At 46.5% G+C, this 23,834-nt stretch overlaps 1 protein-coding gene across 12 annotated transcripts in view; it reads right to left on the minus strand.

Moving 5' to 3' along the window:
- YPEL2 (yippee like 2) overlaps positions 1 to 23,834 on the minus strand; it is a 318,063-nt gene that overhangs the window by 199,324 nt on the left and 94,905 nt on the right. For 4 of the 12 annotated variants that reach the window (XM_069615140.1, XM_069615138.1, XM_069615143.1 and 1 more), the window contains one exon: positions 8,414 to 8,530. The exons of the other annotated variants lie outside the window; for them this stretch is intronic. The gene's annotated coding sequence lies outside the window, so the exon portion shown is untranslated. The remainder of the gene's footprint in view (positions 1 to 8,413; positions 8,531 to 23,834) is intronic. 12 annotated transcript variants of the gene reach the window in all.

The raw sequence follows: 23,834 nt of genomic DNA on the forward strand, positions 1-23,834 counted from the left end.
AACGCCATCTTGCATCCCCCCTCCTACCCCACTAACGTAACCTAATCCAACCCACACCTTCAGACTCAAACTACCCGAAGGCACGGGCACGAAAATAGCACCAATCATAAATTCCACTATCATAAACGGTTGCATGGCAAGCTGCACTGTGAAGAGAAGAGAAAATGTCTATGTTAAAGTACATATTTGTATCCCCCGTTTCATGGCCCTGGCTCAAGCTATGGTGCACACCTCTCTCCACTAACCAGGTACAGGTTCCAGAGGAACTACCACACCCAGCCCGCTGTGTAGGGAGGGGTGCTGCTCCTGCTAAAATAAAATAGCTGAGAACAGGCGATGGGCCACACCCATAGTTCAATCACTAAGGAACCCAGACTCTGGGGTGATTTTGATAGGAGTCCCCAGTGGGGATCCCTCTTTATTTAATAACAGCACATATTCACAGTAAACTGTTGTGGTCCTTTTCTCTAATCTCCTACGTGACACGGAAGACCTCGGAGCGGTCGTAGGCTTGCGGGCTCGGAGGAGCTGTGCTGTGGAGCTGCAAGTCTGATAGCTGTGGCCGACCGCGATACGAGGGGCTTGCCACGAGACGCTGGACAACTGAGCCGTGCCGTATGCCAAGCGGCTGCTCGGTTGGTGGCTGCCACTGTAGAGCGGGGTACGTGCTGAAACCCCTAGCAGTGTGGTAAGCGTCAAGGGATAGCAAAGTAAGTGTGCCTTGCGTGTCTTATGCCTTATGACCGGGCTGTAAAGCTTGGATCACCAGTGCTGTTATTGGACGGCTAGGAGCTCTAGCCGTCCCATTTGCTGAATTCTCCCATTCGGGTGCCGGCACCTATCAGGTGATTGTGGGGGATAATTCCCTCGACCCTTCCAGGATCCTGTGATGCATTTAGACACGCCCACAGCTATTTTAGCTTTTATCTTCTATTTTTCCAACATAAGGAGGATGGAGAGAAGACTGTGCTATTACCTGCAATTAGAGTGTTTACCATATTCCTAGAGCGGTGACTGCGGAGACCTCTGAGCCGCTCGCATTGTACTAGTCCCTGTAATTAAAGTGTGGCGCGCACCGAAGGAAGTACCAGGAAATACCGGTTGGCCGTGGCACTATGAACGTGTTCACATCGTGTTTTCCTTTCTGCACGTTTTCTGTTGGAGTACTTTAGAATACCCTGCACTTCCTTATCCATAAGGCTTTGCTCCTTCCTTCTGGTGGGCGGGATAAAGTCCAGGACCCGCACACACCGAAGCAAGTACCTGGAAGTACCGCTTTGCCGCGCTTGTTGCGCTATTGCCTTTGCGGTTCAAGGCGGTGCTTCTCGGTACTTGCCCGGTACTCCCATAGAGGTGTTGCTTTGGTTTTCTCACGCCAAGATGAAACTAACAATTGCTCCATTGAAAGCAGGAATGCCCCCTCGAACTGCAGTCAAAAGAAACACACTCAATGGGATTTCCTTTACTTGCCCGAGCGGCCTCTGAAACGTGTCCGCTCCTCGTCTACTCCATTGGTAAGCAATGTCCAGGCAAAAGGTCCCCGCCGGAAGAATGACACAAAGTGCGCCAACATTCACTCCTTTTGCCAAGATAACACCACGCTTGAAAAAGTTCAAGTAGAGAATGATCCTAAATTGTCAACAGTTCACACTGTCGGTGCATCTTTAATTGACTGAAACAGAACCCCGCTCCCTGATGTGGGAAACAATCAGGCAACTACAAACTTAAATGCCATTAGTGATAAGGGAAATGTGCAACCACTTACTAATGATCCTGCTTCTGTCATCTTTGCTAAAGAAAATGTTTCTCTGACTGACAGTGCCCTTCTTCGCAGCGTATTGACTGGAGCTCGTGTCGCACCTGTTAGTAAACCAGGTTTGTGTGTGTCTGAAGACCCAGCAGTCATTGATCTAGATCCTGATGCTTCCGATTTTATATCTCATACTTTGCCTGAAAACTTATATAGATCACCTGATATGTTTATAAACTCGAGTGTCTCGTTGTCCGTGAAGGAATTGTCCTTCGCTGCTCCCACCCCGCGCAGAACGAAACCTTCTGCCCCCTCTCTTCCTCTAGATAAATCCCTTGTTTCTTCATCTACTGAAGAGATGAAATCACAACCCCTGAGCGGCCTTACGGAAATAGCCTTAACAGCGATTAATTTCACAATACAATCGTTAGTTAAGCTATTCAAAACCCTTGATGTAAGACTTGCCTCTCAGGCTAAACAACTTGTAAAAATTCTAATTTGGCAACAATCACATCCAACCTTATCACAAATACAAAATAAATCCAAATCATTTGTTCAAATATCATCAGTAAACAATGCTCCATCTCTCATGACACAGGAAGCTTTGGACCAAATCCACTCGAAACCAGCATTTTATGCTGTACCCTTAATTCCCACTCCAATTGTTGAACAACTGTGGGAAAATCCTAAACTGAAACCACAACCCTTGGAACCTAGCACTGCAAAGAACCAAGCAAAAACGAAGCAAAATACTAACACAAACTATGCTTTGTTTTCATGGACCTTGTGAAAAATTGAAAGACCAGGCAATCAATCCAACTAAAACAAATCTTGTCTGCAAACAAAAAAAACTTGAGAACATCAAAAACACCAAAACAATCTCATCCTCTCAGTCTAAACGATTCATAAAAATCCTGTCTCAACCCAAATCAGCAGCAACAACAGCCTCTAGAGCCATTGCTAAAAAAGACATGCTACAAGCCACCTTAAAAAAACATCTAGATCCATCACGCACTGGAAACATGACTCAGTTTTACCAACCACTAGACGATCTGGTCATAGCCTTACCGGTGCCATCAGAATTGAATCAATCATCCTCCCATGACTAAGTCTTTAATGGTGGAAACTGACAATCTCATGTTACATCAGAAGGAAATACGTCAAGTAGTTGACGCCTATATGGCTAATCATCCCGTCCAAAAAGATCTAACATTCACTCCATATGACATGGAATGTCCAATTTCGAATAAAGCAATAAATGACCAAAGAGTCAAAGAGATTCCATCCCTTCCCAAACCCAACCCAAATTTGCGAAATATTTCACTGACTGCTCCATCATCAGTGCGAACGGTCAGTAATGAAATTACCAACTCCAATCCTGAACCTCTGAAGAAGAACGTGATAACACAAACTGACTTGAAGCAGTTTATTAAAGCAACCTTATCACAGCTAATGGAGGAAACAAGCCCCCTCAAAGATCAACCAAAGCAGGCTCCGGCTATGGCCATTGATCATAAAAAAAACAAACAAATTACCAAAAGACCAGCTATTCATTCTCTTATTCTAAAATGTTGTCCAGCACCATGCACTCAATATAGTTTGAATCGAGCCTCTGTCTTGTCAATCTTTGGTGAAATTCCAGCTCTGGATGATATTGGAACTGTTGACCTGGAACTGGTTGAATTTATAAATCCATTAAACAGAACAGCTGTTATTTTATGGCTAAACTCTAAATCGTTCTTAACACTATATGGATGGTCAAATCTCAACTTCTTGACTTGGGTTTTGAAATATCACCTTTCCTCTCTCCCTCTGAGACCCAAACACTTAAGGAGTCTCCTCAAGAGTTTTCTAAACCAAATGATGTAACCAAATTACAGTCTATGACAAACACTCATTGTAACTGTGGTTTATCCAAGGATCAGAATTAGCTAGCTCATGCCAATTCTTTTATATGGTCTCTAGTTAGCTGGAACTCTAGGGGGTTCAAACATCTGATCAACAACCAGAATTCCACTCTGTTAAACCATGATATCATCTTACTACAAGAAACCTGGTTATTGTCTTCTCCCATCTGGAATAACTATGACATCCTCCTTGTTCTGGCAAAAAAAGCCAAACTAGGTCGACCTACCTCGGGTCTACTTATTGCCATTAAACAGAGTACCCAAATTGACTCAGCCAATTGGTTTTCACCAAATTCTTTTATTCAAATGGTTAAACTATCAAAAAATAAACTAGTTTATGCTGCTATAAATGTTTATTGGAATCCGGACGGAATAGACAGGTTCCTAGAATCCATAACCGAAACTCTGGATTTGGTTGCTAAAGAAAAACGGTATTGTCACATAATACTAGTTGATCTGAATCTGCATTGCTTAGATCCTAATCGTTTCTTAGAACATTCTACATTATCAAAATGGAACAATTTAATCAAGTCTAGAAACTTGTTTATGCTCAATGGAGCCTTGTCGTCGGACATCCCTCCCTCTGTAACATGGCATAGAGGGTCGAGTTCAGCTGTTATTGACTTTGTCTACGTGGACACAATTTTATTTTCTCAACTGACATCTTTCAATGTGATACACTCCAATTTAAGTGACCACAATATGTTAAATTTGTCATGGGTGCACAAAAATATGGACAAGACATCCCCTTGTGAAATGCATTTAGGGCAAATAGTGGTTAACACTGTTAGCAACATACTTGGACGGTCTGAACCGTCACTGAATGCATTTAAGAGATATTATGCTTCAAAGGTCTTGCAAGTGAGACAAGAGGAACATACATCTAGTTTAGTATATCCAGAATGAATGCAACGATTTCAGTCAAAATCTGTGCAGATGAAATCCAAACAAATACCCCACCTACACGTATATAATCCAGAAGTTCAACAGATGAAAACAAATGTGAGGTACCTCAAACGTGAGGCCCTAAGATTGCCAATGGAAAACAGGGCCAAGGCACTAACTAGCATTAGCACAAACTACAAAAATTGGACGAAGGGCATAAAATCCAAGTTATTTGAAGAGGATGGGAGCCTTATGCTTAGGAAATTATCTAGCAAAAATGCTTCTCAAACCTGGGCTTTAATAAATCAAGCAACTGCTGGAACCCAGGTGGCAGTTCAAGCCAACATTATTAAAGAGCGAGAATGGATGGACTCTCATCGGAAAATATATAGTCTTCTTGCCTTTGTTACTTCTCAGAAATTCCACACAGAACAAATGTCCTTCTGGCTCAATTACGATCGTGATGACATCCTATACTACATAAATAAAAGTAGTCACTCTAGAGCCCCGGGCCCGGATGGATTGTATAATACAACCTTAAGACAATATCCAGACATCTGGGCTGATATTTTGAAGATCATGTTTGACAATATATTACTTACCCAGCACATTCCGAGCTCCTGGACTTGCTCGATCACCATACCAATCTACAAGAAGGGTGATCGTGCAGATCCAGCCAGCTATTGGCCTATATCACTTCTTGATGCTCCCAGTAAAATCTTTGGATGCATCATCCTAAAAGAACTAAATAAATGGTCAGCAAATGAAGTGAAGAGAGATCCCCTTCAATCGGTGTTTGTGAGTGGGCTGGGCACTGCGGCCAACATGATTGCCTTAAGTATGATACAATCCCAAAGTTCCATGCGAAAGCAGCCGTTGTACTTAGCCTTTATCGACTTTCGCATGGCGTTTGATTCTGTTGACAGGAATTTATTATATGCCAAACTAGAAGCATATGGATGTCCCTCGTCTTTATTAACTTTGATTAGATTACTGCACACAACACCACTATGAAAATTAGAAAGACACATGAAGGTCTACTGTCATCGGCTTTTAGTACTCTACGTGGTTTAAAGCAAGGATGTATCTTGGCCTCAATATTGTTCAATCTCTTTGTTCTTGATATGGGCTTGTTCTTTCTTAATATCATCTCAGACCCTCCTAAATTAGGAAAACAGCGTATACCGTGGATGCTCTACGCTGATTTAATACTGATGTCCCAAACCCCGATTGGCTTTCAGAATTTGCTAAACGCATTAACTGATTTTGCCAAAATAAACAACCTAACCATCAATTTGGAAAAAACACAGGTCCTAATTTGCAAAAACTCAAAAAACAACACGGACAATGTAATCATGTGTGGCACTTGCAAGATGTTGCTCTCAAAACTGTTTCAGAATACAAGTATTTGGGAGCTATTGTGTACAATAATCCATCAGACACGTCGCATCTAGTAACTCAACACCAAAATGAACGGTTTAATATCTCAGGCAAAGACCTTGAATTTCAAATATGGCAAATTTACCTGTAAACATGTGTTATTATTTTAGGAGCTGAAAGTCATCCCTATAATGTTATATGGAGCTGAATCCAAACTAAATGCCCACACAAAAATATGGAACACACTTGAAGCCCGCTTTTGGAAAACAATTTTACAATTGCCTAATTCCACTCCATTGACACTAATTCGCTATGAATTAGGTTTAGTCTCATTAGCAGCTTGTTTACATTGGCATATGTGCAGTCTATTCCACAAATGTCTATTGGGAATTGAAGCTAATAACATTTTAAGTGTGATAGCTTACCAACTCATAACATCCACGAACAGCTTCCCAAAGAAATGGCGCGAGTGTGTCTTAAAGATCATGGCTGAAGCAGACATAACTTTAGCCTCATTACTAGAGAACCCCTCTCGTGCTAAAACGAAGTTGTATCAGTGGAATTGGATTCAAAATAGGTCAACTTGCATGACTTATAGAGATTGATACTAACCAGTTTGGTTACAAGAGGTTGCGTCTTATGGCCCCCTATCTTGTTAAGTGCCCTTCTACAGCTTTAAGGCAAACGTTTCTAAGGTTCAGGTTAAATCTTTGGCCGACCAGAGAAATTCTAATACGACGAAAGAAAATTCCATCAAATTTGAACTATTGTCGTTTTTGCCAAATGGTTACGGTCAAGGAAACATTACAACACTTAGTGATAAAATGTCCAGAATTACTTTCCCAGAGAATGTTATATTTTAAGGACTTGGTTTATCATGATAAAAGTGATGATGAAATTTGGCAACATCTGTTTTCAACAGTGAGATTAGCACTTATGAAAGCCATAACACCGTTTTTAGACTGTATATTACCATCAAAAACCAAGTGTTAAAGGAAGAATAACCAAGTCAAACAATTTTATGTTTTTCTTTTTCTTTTCTGAAATGTAATAATTTGTTTTAAATTGTAAATGATTTAAGTCTTTTGTATTTTGTATTTGAAAAGTTGTTTATCAAAAACATTCTTTTTAAAAATAACAGCACATACATCTTTGCCCTTTTTCACTTAGGAGTCACCTGGCGTGAACTCGAACTGACTGGGTGACCCGCTACGCCAGCTCACCATTCCATGGATGGTCTTGTGGCCCCTTAGGGTGAGTCTGGCACAACAGACCTCCCCCCCCACCTAAACTCATGTACCACAAACACTGAGTGTGAGGCCAGAGGAGGCCTCTGCGGGTGGTTCCATCTTGATAGGTGGCCTCAGGCAGGCCACCACCCAATACCACTACCACACTCCAGTGTATCTCCTTGCTAACACCCATTTTAAATTAATGGGCATATTTACATAACGTCGTAGCCCTATTTAACGTTTCCATCTGCTTGACATACACCCCATCACTTCCCCGACTCTATACTTACCGCTACTTAGCCATTGCCCTACATAACAATACTTAAATATATACATATTTGATTTATTGAGCATTTATTAAAAGCCTACACAACAGAATTGTGTTTCCAGGTGCCACAAGAGAAAGTGGGGAGGACTAAGAGGAAAAAATAACAGTGGCAAAACAGTAAATGTACAATCGTGGTCCTACTGGCCCTTGTGACATTCGGACGTGCAAGTGCAGGAGATAGGGAAGGGGAGTGGGGGGAGCAAGGTATGGACGAGTGCTGGCGGGAGCCTTAGAGGGAAATGCAAGGGGAGCCAGGGAGGAGGCCAATGGCTAAGTACTAGGGTGGGGGAATCCCACAGGTGGGATGCACAGCCACTAGGCAGGGGGCCCGCAAGGGCAGTGCAGAGGGTGAGGTGCTGACTGCGTAGAGGGCCTGGTAACCTGGGGGATTCCTGAAGTACTAGGCTGCCCGTCTCAGCGGCAGTGGGGTCATTAGCAGGTAAGGGAAAGAGCTGGAGAAAAGCAGAGTTTTGAGAGGCTTCCGGAACTTAAAGGTCTGTCTCAAGTCTGAGAGGGCCAGGGAGGCAGTTCCTAAGAGACACCAGCCAAAAAGAGGGAGACCTGCCCCTACCCACTGCTTAGAGAAGCAGTTTGACAAGCAGAGTTGGAGTTAGAGGAGTGGAGGGCTCTAACAGGGAAGTATTTAGGGAGAGAAAGTTGGATAGCGTGGTCCCAAAAAGCCTTGTGGATGGTACAGAGGGTCTTGAATTTGATCCTTGCAAGCACCAGGGGTCAGTGGAGAGATCTGGTCTCTGGGCTTGAGGCCAAGGATACGTCTTGCAGTCCTGTTCTGGATTAGCTGAAGGGGAGTGGGAGGAAAGGGGACAATTGAGGAAGAGGCTGTTGCAGTAGTCCAACCTAGACGGACACAGACACAGACACAGACACACACACACACCCCCTGCTTAAGTCAGTCACCCCTCCACAGTACCTGGACATCCGTCTCTGGGAGTGCTGGCTAGTGTAGGGCTGCAGGCAATGCTGGATGGTGGGCTCGCAGAAGCGGGCTGGTCCTGATGGTAAAATGGCTGGCCTGGCTCCAGTGTCCCTTGATAACAAAAGGGTTTATAGTGATTGCATTGAATGCATTAGCATTTTTTAAAAAAGCATCAAATGCAACCCCCGTTTTTTTTACCCCTTAAAACCCATTAGAATAAAAATAAAACCTTTACCCTTGAAAAAATGCATTCAATGCTTTTTTTCGATGCATTTCTTTCGATTCTTTGTCATTCAATGCTTTATATTCGATGCAATCACTGGATACCAACAAAAGATGGGGCCCTGGCCCCTTTGCTATTTTCAGAGTGGGCCAGTCCACTACATGGGGCCACCTGCACTCACTGCACTAAGTCCTGGCTGTGCACGTGGGGGTCTGCATAGTGTATATATTCTGGGTGGGCCCCTTTGGTGGTTAGCCCACTGACATCAGTGCAGCGCTGTGTTAATATTCCGGTGGTCCTGTTCAACAGGGGGGGGGTGAGGGGGGGGTCGCCCGTGCCACCTCGTTTCCTCAGCCGGCATCCCCTGTGCTGTGGGGACACCGCAGCTTTCAATTCAGCATACTGCTGCTATTTTAGGGACAGGAAGCTTGCCCATGCCAACCCGGGACAGAGCTCGTGTTCACCACTGCACACCATGGCCTTCTTCTGGGCCCGCCCCCTCAGCAAAGCATTGTTAGAAGCAGGGAATGGCCACATCTTCACCCGGGCCGCTCAGGGCCTTTGGAGCAGCCCGGGACTTCACTCGTTCTCCTCATCACCCGGGTTGGCCGTTGAGGCCAAGCTGTGTTTTTGCTATTCACTGCTCCACCCATTTTGGTGGAGCCGGCCTATCTGCTCTCTTGCTTCGCCTCCCGGGCTGTGCCTGGCATACGCAGCCCAGGAGGATTTCAATGTAGGGCGCAACTCGCTGACCACACAGCGGGTTATCAGGCAGCCCCCATGAAAAATAAAAAATACAGATACGTTTTACATTACTATTGCGAGTAATGTACTGTAAGAATGGTATTTGCAAACACCACACCTTTGTTAACGCTCAAAGGGTTTAAGCAGTCCACAACCATGGACTGTTTAGCACCATACACAAGGCCATATTAACCCACTAAATAGTGTGTTTACGAACAATAACCCAACATGTTAAAGTTGGAACTTGTATGGCCAAACAGATGGTCATCTGGCCAAATCATAAACGGAACCTTTAGGTTAACCTAAAACTACATCCATTATTGAAGGCTACAAATAGGTAAAACGTCTGTGCAGCCCAACTAAGGAAGCGTATAGAATAATTTAGGGTATTGTAAATAATTAGCAATAAATGACGTGCAATAATGAGCCACTATAGTAGAACATAAACGTAATGGCAATAGCCGCTGCAATGGGTCACAATCTAAAAATGGTCCATGCACTATCCTACAAGTAGAAGGGAGATTGGACATCTGTTTCCCAATATCTATGGTTGACTAACATGAGGTCCAGGAGAGGCCGAAATTAAGGACTCCATCGAATGGGAGAGAGGGCGAGAGCCGAGAAGAAAGGAGCATGGGAGTACGCTGTAGTGGAGAGTGAGACAAGGCTGGAAAAAGGAAGATCTGCAGCAAGCTAAGCAACTGGTACATGATGCAGACAAGGAAGTGGCCACAAGGCCCCACATTTAGAGAAGCTGAGAGGCCCAATACTCAAGCTATGGATACACTGCAGGGCCATCTTAACAGTTTTGGGGGCCCGGGGCAAGAACAGCCTTGGGCCCCCAGCACCCCCGAAACCCATGTCGCCCCCCCCAAAACTCATGTCATACTCCCATCCCCCTCCAAACCCATGGCGCCCCCGCGACACCCATGCCCCCTCCCAATGTGAAAAATGAAGGGATTACATATCTCAAGACCAATTTAACAGATACTCCTCTAAGCTTTAAATGGTTTATACATCTGTGATCGGTCTGCCCAAAAGGATGCTATAAGGACATTTCACTTTTTTTTGTTTCGAATAATATATTAATTTTGAAAGAAAATAAAGGAAAAGGATTTTAAGCAAGCATTTATTAAACAAAATTAAAACCTAACAGTTCAACATGAACAGAAGTATTGCATTGGCGTACAGACAGGGTGGAATGACTTATGAGGAGGGACAGAGTCTCTGTAGGTGTTTGGTTATTTGCCCACTCATTGCCTGCCCATGGCCATGCTAATTGCCAATCCCACCCCATTCCTGCCTCTGCCCGCCCAAAACACCTCCTCATGGAAACTCTTTGAGCTCTGTTAATTTGCCATCAGGCTTTGCGTTCAAAGGTCCTGCCAGGGTTTGTTCAAATCAGTCTTCTGAGAGTTAATGCCTTAATTGGAGTACACACACACACTGAATGGGGTGCAAAACACTGAAGGAAACACAATGGCAAAAATGGACTAAGCACTGCAAGATATGCAGCAGGCGGTGTACCATGTATGTGCGGGGCAGGTATAAGGAGCACATCATTGCAGAACATGCAAGATGTAAGTGTAATTGACAGAGTTCAGTTGGTTATAGTGGCGCATGTTTGAGGGGCTCAGAACTACAGGGCACAATGTGGCGGGTAGCTTAGGGGCAAGGTCCTTGCCTTGGATTCAAGACGACACAGAGTAACACAAGTTCGATCCCCGGGTCCAAACCTAGAAACCACACTTAATCGTGTCGCCATACAGGTGGCTGTTGGCTGCATATTTTTACAGATAGTTGGAAGCAGAGTGGAAACGCGCTTGTGCTTTTATTCACAGTTATGAGCTCTCTGGGATTGTTTTCAAGGTCCATACCCACGTCCAGAGAGCATTTGACTTTTTTTCCAGCACCTGCGATCCAGGCGCAGGGAAGGAGCCGAGTGTCAGGAACACTTCAAAGCGAATCAGGATGCAAATTCAGAGGCCCTTTTTGCAGCATCTCTCCTGTTAGGGCTGAAATCTGCATGGTCCTGATTCAGAAAAAAAATGGATTTCCTACATGTGCTGGCCCTTGCAAATATATTTTTGAGGACCAGATCCACGCAGATCGTGCTTTGTTTGTCTCAGCGTGTGCGCAGATGAATGAAAAGCTTTTCAGAAAAAGGCCCATTCTTTCTTATTCCCGCACAAATAAATGCATCGCAAATGCTAAACCTGTTTGCAAACATTAACATGCTTGCCAGTGAGTTTGCTATCTGTCAATGTGGGCTCATCATATCATATGGGCCCATAATGACATGAGAGACTGCAAGGACTGTATGATACATCTTATTTGTATGTCCCCCCAAAGCATCAAACCCCATTTATGTCAGGAAATCAATCTTAAAAAATTGTTAATTTTAGAGCCTCTATGGTAGATAACATTTAGTGCTCATTGAAGAGAAAGTAGCAGCTTAACACTCTCCCTTCATACGTTTTTGGCTAACCTCAACACCGTGGGCCGTGGCCGACGCAGACTGTCACGGGCTGCCCCTGTTTCCTGATGTTTTAGGGGCCCATCGCCCGTGGCAAGAGAAGTTATTTGCACAAGATCACACCATCTCTACAAGAGGGGCAGGACGGGTTGATCCGAACTGCGGTCCCCACGTCCAGCGTGGGCCAGGGCCAGGCAAAAATGCCTTAGGAAAAATGGCCCACACCACATTCCCAGACTACAATACAATATTTTTTCAGGACAAACTAAATAGTACCTTGTTAGGCAGAAACCAGTGCAGTTCCCTTAGGGACCACTGCAAAAGATTTAGGACTACAGGTGGTTGGCAGTAAACCCAATTGGTAGCAGTCTGTACCAACCAGATTTACCTGGTAGCTGTGGCTGAGCAGTCAGACTTCTCTCAAGATGAGTTAGGCAGTATATAGAGTATACACAATAGGTACAGTAGCACAAGCAAACACTGACCAGAGCTTTGGTGTAAAAGTATATAATTATTTATTTAAAGACACACTTGTAAATTACACTAGCACAAAGAGAGGTAAATAAATTCAACACACAGTCACTATTATATATATACAACCCTAATTACTTATTAGGCAAGTCTTAATGAGAAACACCACTTATTTTCAGACAGAGGTGAGCGCTTAACATAAGATGGCACTCTAATAAGTTATTAAAAAGGGAGGGAAAAGGCAGAGTTATGAAAGCACAAAAATATCAATACTTTTCAAAGAACCACCGTGAGGCAGGTTAGGCAAAGTCAATTGAAGAGCAAGGAAGTTCAAATGCCAGGCCCACTCTTAGAGAGAGCAAGCGAAATGTGTCCAGGATCACACAGTGGGGTTATGCCCAAAGAGTCTGTGTAAATAGTTCACAAAAAGATTGAGATCAAGTCAGGAAAAGTTAGTTAACAGGTCCCAGGCTAACCCAGGTTAGAAAGTCGAGGATTTACTGTCACCCCGAACTATCTGTCGCAAGGGAAGCCAGGCGGGTCACAGTACCTGAAAATGGGAAGAACGCTCCAGCGGGGGCAGTTGTTCCTGGCAGCGGGTGCAAGTCGTGTTTTATCCAGAGGAAGAGGAGGCCTCGACGTGGAGGAAAGCTGGAGGTCGTTGTGCTGCCAGGGAAGAAACCAGCCGCAGAGTTTCCCGGTTACAAGGTACCACCCTTTTCTTTGCGGTAGTGGTAAACCGTGGTATTCCGGTTGCCGGGGTGCTTGGCACGGGCAAGGCGGCCACGATATGGTCCAGGAAGGCGAAAAGATGGGCAAACTGGTTATCCCCACCAGTCAAAGGAAGAAGACTCTCCGGGCTGGAGATCTCCTCTGTCATCGGGAAAAGTGGTGAGACAGTTCAGCAGGGTTCCACCGGTGGTGTCGTCGTTGCTGGTCGGCTCGGCTTCTCCCTCCTCGGATTCTTTAGGTCCTGTGGCGACTTCTGAAGTTCCAGTCCCCAAAGCCCTGGTTTTATGCAGAAAACCCCCATTCATTCAGCCTAGCTGTCACTCAAACATGCTAAGTGGTGAGCCGGGCGGCTCACCACTTGGGCCAATCACACAAGAGTGTGACTTGAGTTGCCGAGGACTCAGTCCAGGGTGCCTAAACCCCCTCCCACACCCCCTGCAGTAACCAGACAGAGTGGCACCACTTTTGGAGGCTTCTGTGGAGAAGCCCGCTAAAAAGTGGAACAAAGGGCTCGACTTGGGTTGGTGTCACAGAAGCGAACACAAACTCCATTTTGGAACCAAGTTTTGGCAAAAATTACCAACCAGTGAATTTATATTAATTTAATAAACCGGCAGTATGTTCGAGGCTATTTTAAAAAGTGGTAGCCTCGAACAATGGGAGAATCCCATAGGAATATATTCGGGGTCGAATATAAAAAGTAGTATCCACTGCCACCAGTCAAAACTCGGTCGGGGGGACCGGACAGTGCCCCCTCGAACAACAGACCCTGGGGCAATCGAATTGCCCCGACCAGTACGTCCACAATATGATGGTTTGTACTGGTTCTGTTCACAATTCGAGACTAGTAAAGCCAATGGTGACTTTACATGCCCTGGGAGACAGTAGTCAGTCCCAGGGTATGGAGTCTATGTTTGGGGGTCGCGACGACACTCCTGGGTTACGGCACGGAGGGTGCTGTCTAACCCACATATCAAAAACACATGAAACCCTATGGGGAAAAGGACCCCATAGCCCATTGAACACATACAAAGTCAAAGGAACACCTCAAATCATGTCTAAGAGTGGGAGGAAAAAGAGTCTCACTCTTAGCAGAAGAAAAAAATAAACCCCAAAAATCCAGCAAAGCTGCTGGGGGACTCACTAGGTTTGGGAAATTAGCTTTTACAGAGAATTTTCCCTAACATACCTTTTCATGCATTTTAGTATAACAGTTGTGTCAATTGGAGCATTAAAAAAAACTAACAAAACAAGTCTAACATTGGTTAAAACACCATCTCCAGTGAACTCGCAGTACAAATGGACCCACATTGGCCCCCACCAGCCTTTTGTCCCAGCCCTTCAGACAGTGTGCCCTATTGCCCAGGTCTATCCGAACCTGCAAAGCCGCACACCTAGCCATAGTGACTGCCTCCTCCCATCACATAGGGCGCTATGGGAGCCAAACGAGTGACTGCCTCCCATCACACAGGGCGCAATGGGAACCAACCAATGAGAGGTGGGCCTGCTGGAGCGCCACTCCCTGGGCAGGAAGTCTGGAGGAGAGTCTATATATGTATATGAAAGTGTTTAAAAAAAAAACTTTCACTAAGTCAAGCATAATGTAAAAAAAAAAACAAGAATACAAGACAAATGTCAACATTAGATATATGAAGTATAACATACAAAGCAAGTTGAGATCGAGTTAAACAGTTTTCATATGCACATAACCAGATCGAACTTTGCTTTAATAAAGCTTTCATTTAAAAATATATAAAATGTTTAAATAATGTTTTACAAGAGCTAAAATTAGAGAGGTTTGTCATCCATTCATCAAACGGTGCTAGAAATGACATCGCATCAGGACAATTATATTAAACAATATATAATTGCACTACGAGCATAACCACCAATAAAAACCCCAACTGGGTTCAAATTAGAAGGACTGGTACCCCTAAGAAGCCCAATTCAGGTGTAAAAAAGGGCGCGGAGGGAGGGCTTCAATGACATATTGAAGTGCGTAGGAGACACTTGACTGGGCTCCCGCTCCACAGCACGTTTTTAGAAATTCCCATCTTGGCGATACCCCTCCAAGCCCACACATTTGCTGCATGCACCCAAAACAGTTTCATTGACACATACTGCTGCGGGACAAGCCTATAAAATACATAGCGGTCATATTGAAAGGCTGTTTATTTCAGTTAGGTTTTTATAATTGCTCTATGTTACTGAAGATACTGCAGTCCTGTGCAGGCGTGCTGACAGGGACACCATCTTAACAGCGCAGCACTTGAGCCTTGTATAGAAATGCTGGAAGGGGCAGGGGAAGGGAGGAAGGGAGGGAAGTGGGGAGGGGCACTGCAATACATAGGATCAACAGTATGCATTTAATAAAAACAGTAGGTAAAATGTGCAGCCAGCTTGTGGCAAGTGCAGGGGTAAATGCAGACGTGAAGTGTCTGGAGCTGGTAGGGTACTGTAGCTGTAGGGATAAAGAAGCCGCCCAACCCCTCCCCCACCCCCCCCCCCCCCCCCCCCCCAAGTGCAGGGGTTGCCCGGGAGGCAGTGTGGGTGTACAACTGGCGGAGGGCAGGAGACCTGGGCCCGAGATCAGAGGGTAGCCAGGTGACCAGTACAGTTTCAGTCAAGAGTTCAGCAAGGGAGAGGAGGAGAGAAATCAGAAGCAAAGAGGAAGGTCTTGAGGTGCTTCCGGAACCGGAGATCGTTCTTCTCAAGTTTCAGGGAGGCAGGGAATCTGTTCCAGAGGGAGGCCCTAGCCAAAGACAGATCTACCACCAACTCGTTGCTTGGAGAAGCGACTGGCCCTGAGGGAGTTGGAGGCGGATGAGTGAACAGCTCGAGAAGGAAGATATTTAGGAAGAGAGGGTTGAAGGTATTGAGGCCCCAGTCCCCAGAAGGCCTTGTGGACAATGCAGAGGGTTTTGAACTTAATCCTCGCAGCCACTGGGAGCCAGTGCAGAGATTTCAGTCCTGAGATACGATCCCTGGGCTTGAAACCAAGGACAAGTCTTGCAGTCCTATTCTGGATGAGAGTCGCTCAGTCCTCTTCTGGATGAGTTGCACAGGGCGGAGAGTAGAAGCAGGTAGATTTAGAAAGAGGCTGTTGCAGTAGTCCAGTCTAGAGAGAACCAGAGCTCTGGGGACAGTGAGCTTCTGGGGGAAGGTGAGGAAAGGAAGAATACCTCGGAGGAGGTGCACCTGATAGTGTGACTTCTTAGAGACATCAGAGATTTGAGGAGAGAAGGAGAATGTGGAGTCGAAGATGACCCAGAAGTTTTTTGCCTCACAGGTGCGAGCAGGAAGAGGGCCAAGAGAGGCCGGCCAGAGAGCGAAAGGAAAGGAGGGAGCAGGTGTGCCGATAAGGAGAATCTCAGTCTTACTGGCATTAAGGCAGAGGTCATTGGCGGCACACCACTCCTGGATAGTGGACAGTCAGAGATGAGAGAAGAGGCGGCGGAAGGGAGCGTGAAAATTAGCTGAGTTTCATCCGCATAGCACTGAAAGTTGGGACTGAGAGCAGCAATGCAGTGGGCAAGAAGTGACAAGTATTGGTTGAACAGCCAGGGAGAGAGCTTAGACCCCTGGGGAACACCACAGGTAGAGAGGAAGGACCAGAGTTGGACCTTGGCGGGTCGATCAGAGAGGAAAAAGGTCAGCCAAGCCAGGGCCCGATTGGCGATACCCAGGTTATCACAGAGACAGTTGAGCAGGATGGCATGGCTGACCGTGTCAAAGGCAGAAGAGAGATCAAGTAAGATGAGAACACAGGGGGTATTAGAATCAAGGTTGGAGAGCAGGTCTTCACAGATGTTCAGGAGAGCAGTTTCAGTGCTTCTGGCAGCTCTGAAGCCAGACTGATGGTCATGGGGACAACCAACCGATTCAGTATGTAGATTAAGCTGGGAGATGGCCAGTTTTTCCAAGAGTTTGCCCAGGAAAGGAGTGATGGAGATTGGGTGGTAGTTCGCCAGGCAGGAGGGAGTCGGCTGAGGGTTTCTTAAAACGAGGGTGCACAAGGGAGTACTTCGGGGGAGGAGTGGGGCCTCCAGTGGTGAAGAAGTGGTTGCAGAAGTCAGCAATAGTGGGAGCCAGGGTGTCAATGGGGTCCTTGATGGTTTTAGAGGAACAGGGGAGAACCTGTTTTGACAAGACATTCATAGATCAGACTCGTCTAGAAGCTTCATCCGGTGAGAACAGGGGAAAGGCAGAGAAGAAGGGAGGAGAGGTGGCCACAGAAAGGCCAGAGGAAGAGCGGGAGTAGAGGGAGGAGGAGAGGAAGAGAGGGGGGACAGGATATCCTGAGTTTTAGAGATTAAATGAGAAGCCAGGGCCGTGCAGAGGGCCTGGGAGGGGACAGGAGAGGTAGAGACTGCAGCAGTGTTGGCCAGCTCCTTGCAGATGTTAAAGAGTTCAGCCAAGTTGTTGGATGCCGCAGAGATGCGAGCTTGGATGAGGGCTCTCTTCTTGGTGTGGACAGAGCCGGTATTGCCTTTGGAGCAGGCGGTAGGCCAGTTGTTCAGAGGATGTACAGGAAGCATGCCATTTCCCCTCAGCCACCAGGCACTTACGTTTAAGGTTGACGAGGTCTGAGTCATACCAGGAGTTGCACTTGGCTTTGGGCTTCAAGTGGATCCTCATGACAGGGGCAAGAACATCAAGAGTATCAGAGTGGAGCATAGAAAGAGCTGTGTCAGGATGTGAGTCAGCCGTAAGGGCGGGGGAGGGGTGAGACAGTGGCGGAAAAAGCCTCAGCTGACTCACTTCATGGGTCAGATAACCAAGAAGGTAGGTGGCAGTGCTGTAGTAGAGAGCGAGGTAGAGAGAGAGGTAGAGAGAGAGAGAGAGAGAGAGAGAGAGAGAGAGAGAGATCCAGTTTTGCATTGATTTGCACAAGTATCCCCCTCTAAACCATTAGTCATTGTAGGCCTATTGATCAGTGGGGTGGTTTGTGCATAGTGAAAGGGAAACTAAGTATATGATATCAAAAGTCCCCCTATTGTGACAAATATAGGTCTATTCAAGCTTCAGTGCAAGAATCACTAAATTCATGTTTTGGGTAAGAGAACATTTCAAAATTACATTTTGCCCATTCCTTGATCCCCGCGCCATCCAGCACTCCTGTGCTCACACCCCCTCCCGCTTCCTGTCTCCATAGTGCATGCCTCCTAATCCCACCCTGTGAGCCTATGAGCCCCATTTCAGACTGTCCTTCCAGGGCAGCCTTTGTCTTGGCAGTCCTCGGCGAAGGGCCCGAAGCAAAGGGCATCTCCCAAAGAAGCAGCTGCAGACCGTGTTTGCCTGTGAAGCCATCAGCGTCAAACAGCAGCAACTGACAAAGTAGGAGTGGTCTGGGTGGGGAATACAGCACTTACTGTATCCCAGAAAGCCCTACCACTCCTCACGACTTCAAAACATACCTTACCAAGGTTTGCTAACTAATAAGTAGTAATCTTATCACTGCTGCACTCCTACCGTAAAGTGCCATTTCATCAACTCTTGGGTCCCCACCTTAAGCACTCAAATAAAATCTAGGGGTTACTGCATTTGCTGTTGTGCCCCCTTTTTGGGTGTTTCACCCTCTGTCCAGGTAGCCCAAATCTGGGCGTTACTGCATTAACTAAGATAGTCACCACATTGAGTATCTTACTCCTAATCCATAGTTCCCTTTCCTCCATACTTGTGGGACATTCCATCCTTTGGGACAAGACCGACGGGACTGGAGCACTTTTATCAAAAATGTAATTGTTGTCCTTTTATTTTTACGTGGGGCCACAGCACATGGCCGTAACCCTGCCCTCATGAGCTCCGCCCCGTGCATCGCCCTTCAGTCCTTTTCTATCACGAGGTCTGAGGCCATTTAAGCAATAATAGAAAATACTTTTCTAGAGGGGATGGCAGGCAGGCGTATGGAGGAAAGGGGACAATGGACTAGGAGTAAGATAGTCACTACGGTGAGTAACTTAGTTATACTCCTACGCCCTGTCCCCTTTCCTCCATACTTGTGGGAGATTCCCAAGCACAACCAGAGGTAGTAAGGATAGATGAAAAATCCCTTCACTGAAGTTTTTCAGGACTGCCTTGCTATATTGGGTATCAGCCGTGGAGCTCGGGTCCAAGCAGAAATGCTTGCAGAAAGCGGATGGGGAAGTCCACGTAGCCACCTTGGCTGTGGACACCCAAGGAGCATACTTTTGGAAGGCAACAGCAGCCGCTTTGCCGCGGACTAGATGAGCATGGATGCCCTTTGGTGGTTGAACGCCTTGGATCTTGTAGGCCTCTGAAATGCATGAGGCAATCCAACGGGAAATGGATGCTTTGGAAGCTGGTTTCCCTTTAGGGTCACTGAAAGTAACAAAGAGTTGTGAGGAGTTTCCGAGTTCCCCCGTTCTATCGAGGTAAAACATGAGGGCTCGCCCGACGTCCAAATTGTGTAGAACTCGCTCGGCACCAGATGCCGGGTTCGGGAAGAAGACTGGTAAGGAGAAAGACTGGTTCAAATAAAAGTCAGTAACCACCTTAGCAAGGAAGGATGAGAGCAAAGCACAACTTTATACTTGTGGAAAGTGAGGAACAGATGTTCCACAGAAAGCACTTGGAGTTCGCTTACTCGCCTTGCGGATGTTATGGCAATCGGAAAAGCAACCTTCCAAGAAAGGTACTTAAGATCAGTAGTGGCCATGGGGTCAAACGGCGAATGGCATAAAGCAGTGAGGACCACATTTAAATCCCACTTGGGATGAGGAGTGGGAACCGGCGGGAAGAGATTTATTTTATTTTGGGATTTGTAGAGCGCACTACAGCCAAAGGCATCGAGGCGCTAGAAGTACATTTGCGAAGGCTTGCTTGAGGGTTACAGGAAGCGGCCCATGAATAGATGCTTAAAGACAGTTTGATAGGTTACAGTTGCTCATAGGTTACATTACATAGTACAGTGAATGCATAGCATAGTGTGGCAAGCCCATCCATAATACAGTAGATGGGTGATGGGAAGGTTACATATGCAATACATAGCTCTTTGGGACGGGCTGTTTCAGACAAACAGCCTCGTTTTTATGGCCTTGCGGAAGGCTGCATGAGAGTCGATTGACCTGATCGGGGCTGGGCGGGTGTTCCAGAAGGTAGCAGCCATGGTTGGGAAGCTGGATCCTCCAGCACGCACTCTGCGTGTGTGAGGAACACTAATACGGTTGGCATATGCAGACCTAGAAGGTCTGGATGCTGTCTGTTTGGTGATCCTCTGAGCTAGGTACATGGGTGCCAGACCGTGAAGACATTTATGTGTAAGGGCGAGTGTTCTGAAGACAATCCTTTCCTTAATGGGTAGCCAATGTACCTGCTTCCCGAGCACTGAAATGTGTTCCCTGCATGAGATGCCCGTTGCGGCCCTTAATGCATTATTCTGTGATATCTGGAGTTCAGCCAGATTTTTTGGGGAGGTACCAATAAAGAGGTCATTGCAATAATCCAACCTAGAGCCAATGATGGCCCTGGCTATGGTGATGCAGTTCTGTTGGGACAGAAATGGCCTAACGTCATTGATCAATTTAGAATGATATGCTGCAGAGGAGGCGATGGCATTGACCTGCCTATCCATGGTAAGGCTAGGTTCAAGATACACGCCCAATGTCTTGATCACTTGAGACACTGATGGAAATGTCAATGGTGAATGAATGATACTCCTTGTCAAGTTTAACCAGTGTGGAGGGGGATCCAACTAGCAGAAGTTCTGTTTTTTTCACTATTTAGGCAAAGCCAGTTATCTGCCATCCAAGATTTAATTGCAGAGTAAACGAAGTTGAGGGTGTTCATATCAGTTGGGTAGTCATCCGAGAATGGGATGAGCACCTGTGTGTCATCTGCATAGTTGGTATATGAGATGCCCAGGGCGTCGAGGATTCTGAACAGGGGCCAGGTGAAGAGGTTATAAAGAGTAGGGGCTAGGCAGGAGCCCTGTGGGACGCCACATTTGATAGGACTGGAAATGGCAATAGAAGAGTCAGAGAAAACCTTCATCACTCTCTCCTGAAGGAAGGAGGTTATCCATTCACATGCCTTCAGGGAGAAGTTGGCTGTGGAGGAGAGATGGTGGCATAAGGTTTTATGATCTACCAGATCAAAGGCCGCTGAGAGGTCTAAGAGGTGGAGGAGCGCCGGTTTCCCTGCGTCTCTCAGGTCATCTATTTGATTTTTTAGGTCAAGTAGGGCTGTTTCGGTGCCATGACGTGGTCGAAAGCCAGACTGGCGTAATCCAAGAAGGTGGTTGCCCTCAATGAATTTTTGAACTTGTAGTTAAGCTGCTTTGTCCAAAATCTTTAGCAGGAAGGGGACAGTGGTGATGGGTCTGTAATTCCCTGGGACCAATGGGTCAAGAAGGTTTTTATTTATTTTTTTTTTTTTAAATTTATTTTTTTTTTTTTAAAAAGGAGTGGTCGAACCCAGGCTTCCTTGAGGGAAGTCGGTACATGGGGAGACTGGAAGGAGGAGTTGAGGTAGAGATGAATGAGTCCCGCAAACTGCCTTTTGATGACTGGATTAGTCAAAGAGGAAAAACAGCTGTCCGTGGACAGGGAGGCCGTAATGGCGGATAAATAAGTTCTTCAAGACAGAACATGAATGCCAGAAGCTGCGAGGTGAGACACAAAGGATAGAACGGTGTTGACCGTAGCATGTCTGAGGTCGAGCTGCTTCGCTAAGCACCAGTGGCAAAAACGGAGCCATTTGCTCCTTCATTGGGCCCTCATAGAAGGCTCCTAGCCGCTTGGGTAATACGCATATTGTCCTCGGACAGATTAAAGTTTTCTAAAGCTGACTGATTGAGGGGAGAGGTGTCACACCTGGTGATTGCTCTGGTGAAAAAGGTTGGTCATCAGCGGCAATAAGATCGGGGGGAAGAATCGACAGATGCTGTAGCTCCGAAAAACAGAATCTGGCTGGCCACCAAGGAACTATGAACAGGAGTGTGCAGTTCGATCCAATCCTGAGCTTGCAGAGTGACCGATGAATCAGTGACAATGGGTGGGGGGTGGCGGGGGAGGCATAAGCCTTTATGTTGTCCCACGGAATATCGAGAGCATCTCCCAGGGATGCATAAAGAGGAGGTTTCCTGTTTGCAGAAGTTGCAAAGAGGTCCACCTCTGGAGTGCCCTATTAATGGAAAATGTTGGAGAGGAAATCGCTGTTCATTTACCACTCCTAACTAGCGGACGACCGAGTGAATCTGCAGTTACATTGATATGACCTCGGATGTGTACAGCCTGGAGACAGACCTTGTGCTGAATGGCTCAGTCCCAAATTTGTATGGCCAGGACCACAAGGAGAGGTGACTTGGTCCCGCCTGGCTGTTGATGTAAAACATTGCCACAGAACTGTCCATGCAAATACGGACTACTCTGTTGGTGATGACGGTTGAAAAGCTTTGAGCGCCAGGTAAGTGATATGAAACTGCCTGTCCTGAGGTGTCCACAGGTTGAAAACTTTGAGGTGACGCAGTGTCGCTCCCCACCCCAGAAGGGAGGTGTCTGTAGTAACCGTCACTTGTGGGCAGGGCTCCTGGAAGAAGGCCCCCACTGAAAGGTTTTTGGTCGAGGACCACCATTGTAGATCTGCGGTCATGCTGGATGGAACTGGAATTATCTTGGAATCTGGATCCGATGCCCAAGACCAGCAGTTCCGAAGAGCTAGCTGGGTGCCCCTCATCTGAGGCCATGAGACCCAGAGGTCTTTGGAACCACAGGCCGTCATGTGCGAGGATTGGAGGAAGAGCTGACATGTGGTCGATAGGTCTGCAATCCTGTCCGTCATTAGGAACACCCTGGTATTGACTGTATTACAACAGAAACCTAGGAAAATCAGGTCTTGAGAGACCGTCATGGACGATTTCCGTTAATTCACCGACAGCCCAAGATGGAACAGGAGCTGACAGAGAGACTGAAGATTGGTCAAGGCCACCTGTGGGCAAGAACTGCGCAGGAGTCAATCATCCAAGTATGGATATACATGAGCCCCCTGCATTCTGAGGAAAGCTGTGATAACCAACATCTTCTTAAAGACAGAGCGCCGAGCTGAGACCAAAAGGGAGTACACGAAATTGGAAGTGTTCTGCTCCCACAGAGAACCGCAGATATTTTAGACGCAGGCTCCAAATCAGAATGTGCATGTATGCATCCTAGAGGTCTACCACGCTGAGCTAATCGCCCTTTTGAAGAGGACTTTATCTGTCAACGCGTGATCATCTTGAATTTCTCTTGGGGAAGAGAAAGATTGAACTGGGAAGATCTAGGATAGTAGGCAGGCCAGCTTGGTTGGGTTCGAGTAGTGTAAACAGACGGCAGTAGTAGCCCTCCCCTTGCTCCTGGAGGGGAACAGGCTCCACCGCTCTGAGCACTAGAAGTTTCTGTACCTCGGCTCTGAGGGAGGGCGACCCAGTCGGTTGGAAAGGAGGGTTGAAGGGTGGGGGAGGGGCAAGCGGAAGCCCGCCTAAGTGATTCACAAAACCCATCAGTCTTCAGTGATGGTCTGCCATGCCTCCAGATGAGACGGAATTGGTCCTCCCACCAGAGTCCTGTGCGACTGACAAAAAATATCATTTGTCGGCAGGCAGACTGTACCTGGAGAGGAGGCTGATGGCAAAAAAACAGCCCCCTTGCGCCAACTGGAGCTTCAGATCAGGATCGCCGTGCGTGCTGAAAACCCCTGAGCCCAGAGTACGACAGAGTTTGGGGACCCTGACCTCTGTGTATAAGGGGCCTTAGCTGGAGCTTTCGCCAGGA

This window comes from Ambystoma mexicanum, chromosome 9, assembly GCF_040938575.1.
Source record: "Ambystoma mexicanum isolate Mex_15411 chromosome 9, UKY_AmexF1_1, whole genome shotgun sequence".
Taxonomy (NCBI): domain Eukaryota; kingdom Metazoa; phylum Chordata; class Amphibia; order Caudata; family Ambystomatidae; genus Ambystoma; species Ambystoma mexicanum.